Genomic DNA, 10,087 nt, shown 5'->3' on the forward strand with positions numbered 1-10,087 from the left:
TAGAGAGCTCACTCGAAGTAGAAATGCCTATTTCAAATACCTGATGGAGAAAAACGTCCTACTAACCCGCCCGAAGGCACGACAATTAATAAGGGTAAACCCTGCCCCTTCAGATTTAAACATGGGATTACCCAAGCCAAGCCCTCATTAAGAAACTTCTTATGTCCTCCCCAAGACTTGAACCCAAGACCTCTCACATAGGGGGTGGTCTTTCAACCATTGAGCTAATGCTAACTAGATGACATGTAGCTGATAATCGAATTTTTTTTCCCATATATTTATGTTCATTTGATTAAATAGATAATAGTATAAATAAAAAAATTGAGATAATAATAGATATGCCTAATAAATATGATAAAAATATGTCTAATCCATCTAATTTTGGCACATGTATTTTACATTTTTTACTTTCTTAATCTTCATCATTAATATTGTCATGTATCATTTTTCCATTCTAGTTACATGTATTGGATCTCTAAACTTCTTATTATTGAAACAACTAGTTACTTGTCATCAACCAATCAAATTAAAAATCGTTGGTAATTAATAACTTTAGTTAGTAATTATTTCCATTATGAAAAATAAAAATGTAATTTGATTGGTTAAAATTTCTAAGGTCAAAAGCTTGTTTATATACGTTTATATTATAGGTTTTTTTTTTTTTTAATTTAGAAAATTTAATAACTTTTTATAATGTAACAAAACTTTAAGTCATAACCTACAAAGATAATAAGATATCCTGGTTCAATAACTTTATTTTGGAAATTAATTGATTGTTTCAGCAATATTTGAGAGTTGACTTTAGAATGGATTATTATTATGCGATCAATTTGAGTTTTATTTTATACGAGTAATTTGATTACATATTAATTAGACATGCGGGTTTTTTTATTATTACTAGATTGGTGTCCACGCAATACAACGAAGGTAAGATGGTGGCGGGATGGTTATTAACGTAATGTTGGCGATGTGATGAATTTTTGTGGATGGATGTGAAAAGGAGGAGGGGGGAGACAAGTTGTAAATTAGGTTTTTTGTTATGTGTTTCTGCATAAGTGAAGGATATAGATTGAATTTTTTTAATGACATTTTATTAAGTCTATAAAATAGAAATAAGAATGTATTAAGATGGAGGGTAAATTAACATATCAAGTTCTTAATATTAAGGGATTAAGGTTCAGTTTCTTTTATAAGGGCGTATAAAAAAATTGTTTGATTCTATTTTTTCCTAACTAAAGATATTTGATATACTAAGAGGGAAAAATGAACATGACAATCAGAGCCGGCTTAAGTTTTTGGTGTTTTGAAACGAAATTGATTTTGAGGGCGTAATTTATTAACGTACAAAGTAAAGTAACTGCTCGTCACTGGTCTATTGGTCACCTGGTTTGCCTTTTTAGCGGTTGTTTAATTCTTGCCTCGTCCCTTCCTTTTTTTCTTTGTTTTTTTGCCATCCACTTATTTCACTTTTTTAAGAGTTAGGGCTTATTTCTTTTATTTGTTATATAATATTTACCCAAATGTTATAAACCTTAAGCCCGCCATATAAAAATTGGGGGCCTTGTAATTTTAGAGGCCCAAAGCAATTGCTTGACCTTTTGTACATTGGAGCCGGCTCTGCTGGCGATATATGAGCCATTGTGACCGATAAATGTTTTATCACAATATTTTCTAAAACATAAAACTTTTGACAAATTAAAACGCTTTGTAATGATTTTACAGCTAATTAAGCATTATTAACTTACAAAATACACACAAAACAGTAGGATAATTTAGCATTAGCAGATTGTTAGTTTGTCGTGCATTTAGAAATATACTTATGGAAAATTTATGGTTTAATAGATGAGAGACAACTTCATATTTATTTATTTTTTAAAAAATACTTATATAATTACAATAGTATACTTATGATCATACAACTTTATTCCATATATATATATATATATGACAGATTGACACATAATCTACGAACTTAAAACACATATAGTCATGCATATTTACCAATAAACTAAAACAAGATTGAGATGTTTTTGAAACGATGCGTGACGTAATCCTTGATCGACATGTGTCATTTTAACTTATTTATTATATTCAGTTAGCTTTTTTAATTGTATATTGATTCAATTCCTTATTAGAATAAAAAATAATACTCTAACTTTTGGCTTATAGATACAATAAAACACATTATAATCTTATTTGATTGATGTTTTTTTCATTAATAAAATTGTCACGTTTTCTTTTCTCATTTTTTCAACTCCTATTACTTTATTACTTATAATAAGTTATTAACATGAAGATTATAGGAATTTAAGTGTACGATCCGAAATCACAAGACTATTTACCGTCATCCACTATGTTTCCATACAGAACTTTGACCTTTTATTAACTATCTTTTTAAGCAATCTCTGAAACTTCATCGAGAAACTACGGTCTACGGTAAAGTTGATGGGTAGAGATCCCCTCAGGTTATCCCAATTTGAAGGGTAAAATTGATAAGATCCTGACCCTTAATTTAAAATTAAGGGTTAAGATTCAAACATGATTATTTATTCTTGACCTTTTATTTAATTTCAAAGTTCAAGATCTTTCTAATTTTATCCCTCAAGTTAGTAGGAATTTGAGGAAATGCTTTCCCAAAGTCAATAGTTGATACTTGATAGTTCGGACTAGATGGTTCATGGGCCTAAAACTGGGCCTTCAATACGCTTATACATGGGTTATCGGTCATTCACCTATACATGGAACATGGTCATTACTTTTAATTAAAAAAAGTCAACAACAAAACAGACATAGTCATCAAAATAATTTGAAAGATCAATATAATTAGAAGCATATTTCTACAAGACAGATTATAATAAAAGGTAATATATTTATATAATATTCTTATTTAAGAAAATATAAAATACTTTTCCATAAAAAAGTAGGTTTATAAATTAGCAACAACAAAAGGTAATATCCTAAGGGGCAGTTTGGTTCGCAGAATATTTTTGAAGGAATTGGAATTTGCTAAAGGAATTGAAATTTAAAGAAATTGGAATCTAAAAGTTATAAAATTTGTGTTATGTTTGGTTGACAGAATTTAATAGAATTGATTTAATGGAATTCAAAGATAAAATATATAAAATGTCCAAATTAACCTTTGGTATACTTTTATAATATAAATCATTTTTATTTTAATAACTTATTATATACATAGACTATAATAATAATAACAATAATATAAACAATAATAATATACATAGATATATACGACATAATCACACAAACAAATTAAACAAATAAGTAACAAACACCTCACTTTCTTTTTACTGTAAAAGTAAAACCTCCATGGATCCATATCCGATATCCCCCCTTCTCTGCACACACTCTATCTATTACACACATGGAGTTTTTGTTCCAGCATACAAACAAAATTGATTCATCTTTTCGCTTGGCACATGCTATTTTCTACACATACATCTTTTGTTTTTCAAGCCGCCGTTTCCGTCTATCTAAAAGTAAGGTTTTTCCGGCAGATCTATGTCTATAACAAAGATTCATGGACTGTTTCCATCTTGTCCTTAGAGTGTAACGAAGATCTATGGTTATTTGCATCAATCGTTAAGGTATCTCCGACAGTCAACGACGTTCAACGATGTTGGATGTTGATGGTGGTTTTTCTATGATGGTGGTGGATGGTGATGAATTTCAATATCGGTGGTAAGAGACCAGGCATGACTAATCCTATCATGTCTTATTATTTTGTTTTTTTATTGTTTGATGGGTATTTTAGTAAAAATGAGCCAATTCCGTTGGAATGTAAAACTTTCCTTGGCTATATAGAAGGAATTCCAAATTCAATGTTTCAAGGAATTTGTTGGAAAGTTTGAGATCCAATTCCATCATGTATCCCAACCAAACATGGTTATGAATGGAATTCACATTCCAATTCCAAGGAATTTTTGAGAATTCCATGAACCAAACACCCCCTAAGAGTTATAGTTAATGCTTAGAAATATGAAACTATGAACTTTTAATATCAAAAGTTCACCCTAAATTTTATAGTAAATATATAATTATTTTATATACCTTAACTATAAACTTTGAACATGTATTTTACGAAATCTAAAAAACTATTTTGGATTATATATGTTATCTTTTGAAAAAATCTATTTGAGATAATGTTACATTCTTTCAAGACTAATGAAATTAAATTAGTCTTTTCTGACAACAATTAAAGTGATCAATTATTTAAATAAATTTTTTTTAATTTCTTTAGAATTTACTCCTTTAAAAAAAACTGTTCAGTGCGGAATTCTACGGGTTTTGGACCCCAATATCCTGACGGTGTATGGGGAGGTTAAGATGTAGGCAAATTTTACCTCTACCTAAGTAAAGAGGTTGCTTTCATTTTTACCTAAATGATAGATTAGACTAGAGTTGAGTATGGGTCGGTTTTTGTCTAATCCGAAATCCGAACTGATCCATTCAGTTAAAAACAAAACAATTGGATTCGGTTTTTGTTCGGTTCGGTTTGTCGATTTTCCGGTTCGGTTTGGATCGGTTTTGGTTTTTATTATAACTTTTTTTTTTATACTTTTTTTTGTTTATTATGTTAAAAATTTAACTTTTAATTGTTAAGAAATAAAATATGATATAGAAACTAAAATATAGAGATGTTTTTTATTAATTAATTATATTTTTTAGGTGTTAAAATTGGTATAACCTTTATAAAACAAATTGATTTTATTGTACGTTCTCATATAAAACATACAATTTATATAGATTTGTACATTAAAAAGACAAAAAGTTTAAAAATATAGACATATTTACAAATTATAAGTAATAATTATAAATGTAATATGATATAAATATAAAATAAATAAAAATATATTTCGTTGGGTTCGGTTTTAATCGGTTTTTTGGCATATGAAATCGAAACCCGAACTGATCGGTTCGGTTTTTAGAAAATGAAAACCAAACCAATGGATTTTGTTCAGTTTTCGGTTTTTTCGGTTTTTGGTTTCCGGTTTGGTTTTTGCTTACCCCTAGATTAGACCCTCCAACTTTTGCATAGGATGAGAATCGAATCCAAATTGATTTGTTTTTGTCCCAAATAAAACTATTTTTTAATACAATTATCATGTTTTATTTATCTCGAATATATTGAACATTGTTAAAATTGATACGCATATATAGTATTAATTTTTTTTATTTTGTTTTGTTCATAGTTGAACTGTTGAAGTAATATTCTTATTTTAAAATATAATAAAACATTACAATAAGATCATTTATATTGTAATATCATTAATGGTGAAGCTAATGAACAATTATTTTATTTTTTTTCTGTTTATTTAAGATAAATAAATTGTGTAGCAACATTAGAACAAGAAGAGAAAATGGTGTAGTGGTTTGTTGCCTAATTGTAAGGCCGGAGGTTGAGGGTTTGAAACCCCTTCCAGCAACCCTTTTGTTTTTCTATATTTTTTGAAACTTTTGGGTTTTACATAATGTCTCCTTTCTTTTTATTTTATTGTTTTTCTACCCTCCCTTTTACTCTTGGATTTTTTTTATTTTATCCATTTTGTTACCTTTTGTGTTTTTTGGTTTACTTATAATCTTTTTTATATTTTGTTTCTTTATTTAACATTGTTTTTTATAATTTTTTGTTTTGTTTTTGTATTTCTATTTGTTCCTTTCCTTTTTTGTATTTTTTTGTTGTATAATATTTCTTTGTATTTTTTTATCAATTTGTTTTTTGTCTTTTTATTTTTACCATTTGGCTTTTTTATACCTTTTTTCTATTTTTTTTCATTTGCTTATTTGGTTATTATTCTTTATTCTTTTGTATTTGGTTATTTTTTTCTTTTGCTTATTTGGTTATTATTTTTTCGGTATCTTTGTATTTTTAACATATGTTTTCAATACATTTTTTACATTTGGTTTTTGTATTTTTTTCCAAAACTCGAAAATGTAAATTTCTAATATATAATATACAAAAGGACGATAATACTTTCAATATTTCATATGCTATTAAATACACATTCTGATCATTAACAAAATTTCTTTGATGCCAAAAACATCCAACTAAGTAACAAAATATATCGTCGCCGCCGCCCAACGGGCGTGACGCAAAAGGAATAAAGATAAACAATTGATTCTGTTGATTCAACAAATACCCAGAAATAATTCTTCTAAAATTCGTTGATTCTAAAAAGAATACCGAAATTTAGAGATTTTCACACAAACACACACATGTGTAAGGGGCAAAAAAATGAATATTTGATTTAACATGAACTGATCATCTTCCCATGTCCAGATACATACAAATAAAGCTGCAAAATTCGAATGAGCCCTAAAATACAAGTGGGCCGAAAGTTATAACCAAAAGAAAGTCCAAAAAATCATAAAAAACAGACAAAATGGACCAAAACTCATAGAAAAATGCCGTTTCGGGGGTCGAAGGTCGACCAAACTGCCTTTGGCTATTTGCAACTTGATGCGTCTCATTTCTGCGGTCGTTTTAACTGGTCACATGCCCAAAACGGAGCCTTCTAGCAAAAGTTATGCCCATTTTTGTAGCGACCTCTTTTTGTCTTGATTTTCTAAAAACAAAAGGGTCTGGTCTTCAATGGTTGGGCTTGGGCCTGCATCAGGGCGGCACTAAACTTTCTAGTACATAACATTTGTGTGGTTATGAACAGTGAAGCAAGCAGGCTGCTTGCTGCGCAGCAGCCTGCCAGTCTTTTTTTTTTAATTTGTCTTTTTACTTTTTGTCACATAACTTTAACTCTTTTAATTTTGACACAAAATATTTGTTTTATTTAATTTTTAGTCTTTTATCTTTCTAACTTTTGTCACGACAGTTTCATTCTCTTTACTTTTTATGACACAAATTTACTAAAGTTTTCGCCCTTTTACTTTTTGTCACATCGCTTTCGTTTCTTTCACTTTTTGCAAGAAAGTTTTGTTTTATTTATCTTTTCTACTTTTATTTTTCTAACTTTTGTCACGAAAGTTTCATTATTTCACTTTTCACCACATAACTTTTGTGAACTATACGAAACTTTTAACTTTTTTACTTTTTGTCACAAAACTCTATTTCTTTTATTTTTGGCACAAAAATTTGTTTTATTTAGTTTTTAAACTTTCATTTTTCTAACTTTTGGCACGAAAATTTCATTCTTTTTACTTCTTATCGCATAAGTTTACTAAAATTTTCACCCTTTTACTTTTGCCACATCACTTTCGCTTCTTTTACGTTCCGCACGAAAGTTTTGTTTTATTTTACTTTTTATACTTTTATTTTTCTAATTTTGCCCAAAAAGTTTAATTATCTTACTTTTCACCATATAACTTTTGTTTTTTTAATTTTTGTCAAGCTTTTTCCATTCCTGTCATGAAACTTTTAACCTTTTTACTTTTTTGTCACATAACTTTATTTCTTTTATTTTTCGCACGAATGTTTCCTTTTATTTAGTTTTTAAATTTTCATTTTGCTAACTCTTGTCACGAAAGTTCCAATCTCTCTACTTTTTATCACATAGATTCCTTAATTACCATGAATTGTAAATTTTACATGTCGTTATCTTTTTCGGGGCAACGTCCAAAGACTGTGGGATGACTAGTGCTTCTTTTGTCTTCTTCTGCTTTTATAGCGCATCCGCGATTGTTGCAGCCCGCAACGCGCGCGCTGAATTTTCTCGTTCTACAATAAGATCGAGATACCAAAGCGCATTTCATATACAATAATATAACACGTGTGTCCCAACTACTGCCTCACCATGACCATCGTTGTCCGTCAATTTTTCATGACTTATGATAAACCTCACACTCTTTAATCTAAGGCTATGGGGAGTAAGGGGGTTTAAGAACCCCTTTTTTTCTTAAAATATGACATGTGTAATTTCTTGTAAAAGGGGGTTCCTTTGGCGTTTCAGGGGCGTTCCCTGCACTTTGTGGGCGTGTCACTAGTTGCGAACGCGTTACTCCTATGGCCTAATAAATGTTTAGCATTTAGATTTTTTAAAGACAATAAAAAACATTCCACCCAAATAACACACATATAAGATTCCTTTTTAATTTTTAGATTCGTTTAAATCTAACAAATATATAACCATACCTTGTTGATACGTTAAATTAACCTTTACTGCCATAAGTATGTAACGTTTGAGGGTAAGCAAAGGTAGGGGCCAGAAGCCCATTTGGGCTGTGTACTTGATGTTGATAGTAGCATATAGATCCTAGTTCTAGAGGTGGCCCAAGCTATATAATGAGAAACTATTCAAGGAGATGATCAACTACCAATATTTATTACTATGAGTTTTGATTGTTGAAACGTTTTTATATTATATATTATTTTTGGAATTAATGAAACATTTAATCCTATCGTGGAAAATATTGGTCAAATTCCCCTCCATGTCGCATTTATGTACCTAGTATCAGGGTACAACTTTATTCCTCATAAAAGTAGATAATTACATTCTAGTTTTCATTCTTATAATTATTAATCACTATTAAGGGCGGACGGAGTCATTTAGGCACCCACCAGTACCGGTCGAGAATACCGTCTCGCTATTTGACCGTTATATGAAACGAAAAAATAAATAAATAAAATTTAAAAGAAGCATGAGAGGTCCACATCAAACGATACTTTCTATCCTCCCTTTTCTACTTCTTTTCTTCTTCCTTTTCTACCATTTTTTCATTCTGTTGTTTTTTTTAGTAGTAGCAACATCAAAATTATTCACCAAAAACCAATTATTCAACAAATACATACATACTCATAAATCATGAACCCTTTATTCATCGGATCCGGCTCAACACCCCCAAATTTGCCATCGGACTCGAGTTCTTCCGATGAGACAGACCGGTATATTAACCTCTTCACAATGGCGCATCATGCGATTGATCAAGAGCTCCGCAATACTGCCTCCTCTTCAAGAAAGTATACAAACAGAGACGATCGTATCGACTCGCACGACCTCTTTTTCCTCGAGATTGTTTTTCCCTGGAGCCGAAACTTGATGCAGATATTTTTAGACACGGTTTGTAAAGATAGCTACAGATTTGGAAAGCAACTTTGAATATTTTCAAAGGAGTTTGACGTTCGTGGGAAGATTGGGTTCTCGGCTTTACAGAGATGCACATCCGCTATTCGCAAGTTAGGATACGGTTATAATCCCGATAGCTTAGATGATTACTTAAATATGGCGGAGAAAACGTCACGTGACACCCTTTATGCTTTTTGTGATAGAATCATTAATTTATACTGGCATGAATATTTACGTAGGCCAACGCGTAATGACGTGCAACACATATTTGATCATCATACGTTTTATCATGGTTTCTCCGACATGTTAGGTATATATTTACTTAATTTCGGTTACAACTATATTGTTATTTAATTCGGTTATATATATATATATTACGTAGTAATTAGTAGTTTTGGTTATATATATATATTACGTAGTTACTAGTTTTAATATTGTATACATAGGGAGCCTTGATTGTATACATTAGGCTTGGGAGAATTGTCCTGTGGCTTGGCGTGGCCAATACACGATAGGTGACCAATAGGGGCCGTCAATAATGCTTGAAGCAGTGGCGATACAGGATGCATGGATTTGGCACACGTACTTTGGTGTTTCCGGTTCAAACAACGACATTAATGTGTTGAATCAATCTCCCTCGTTCAATTGCTACGAAGACGGCACACCACCGGTGGTTTCACTCATTGTAAATGGAACCAAATATAAGTATCTGTATTTCCTCGTGGATGAGATCTACCCAAGATATGCGATGTTTGTGAAATCCATTCCTCATCCAATTGGTGAGAAAAGGATTCGATTTGCTAGGGCACAAGATCGTGGCTGCAAGGAAGGATGTGGAGCGAGCTTTTGGTATTATCAAAAAACGCTTCAAAATACTTAAGGAACCGACACGACAACTTGTTGAACTCCCCATCCGTAAGATCATGTATGCGTGTTGTATTCTTCACAACATGATTTTAAAAGACGAGGACCACGCATTATGTCCTGATTATATTCTAGATCCCCCGGTCGCGCCATAACCATCAGATGCTCGACTAGTAGAGATACAAGACTCA

Source organism: Erigeron canadensis, chromosome 2 (assembly GCF_010389155.1).
Source record: "Erigeron canadensis isolate Cc75 chromosome 2, C_canadensis_v1, whole genome shotgun sequence".
Classification (NCBI taxonomy): domain Eukaryota; kingdom Viridiplantae; phylum Streptophyta; class Magnoliopsida; order Asterales; family Asteraceae; genus Erigeron; species Erigeron canadensis.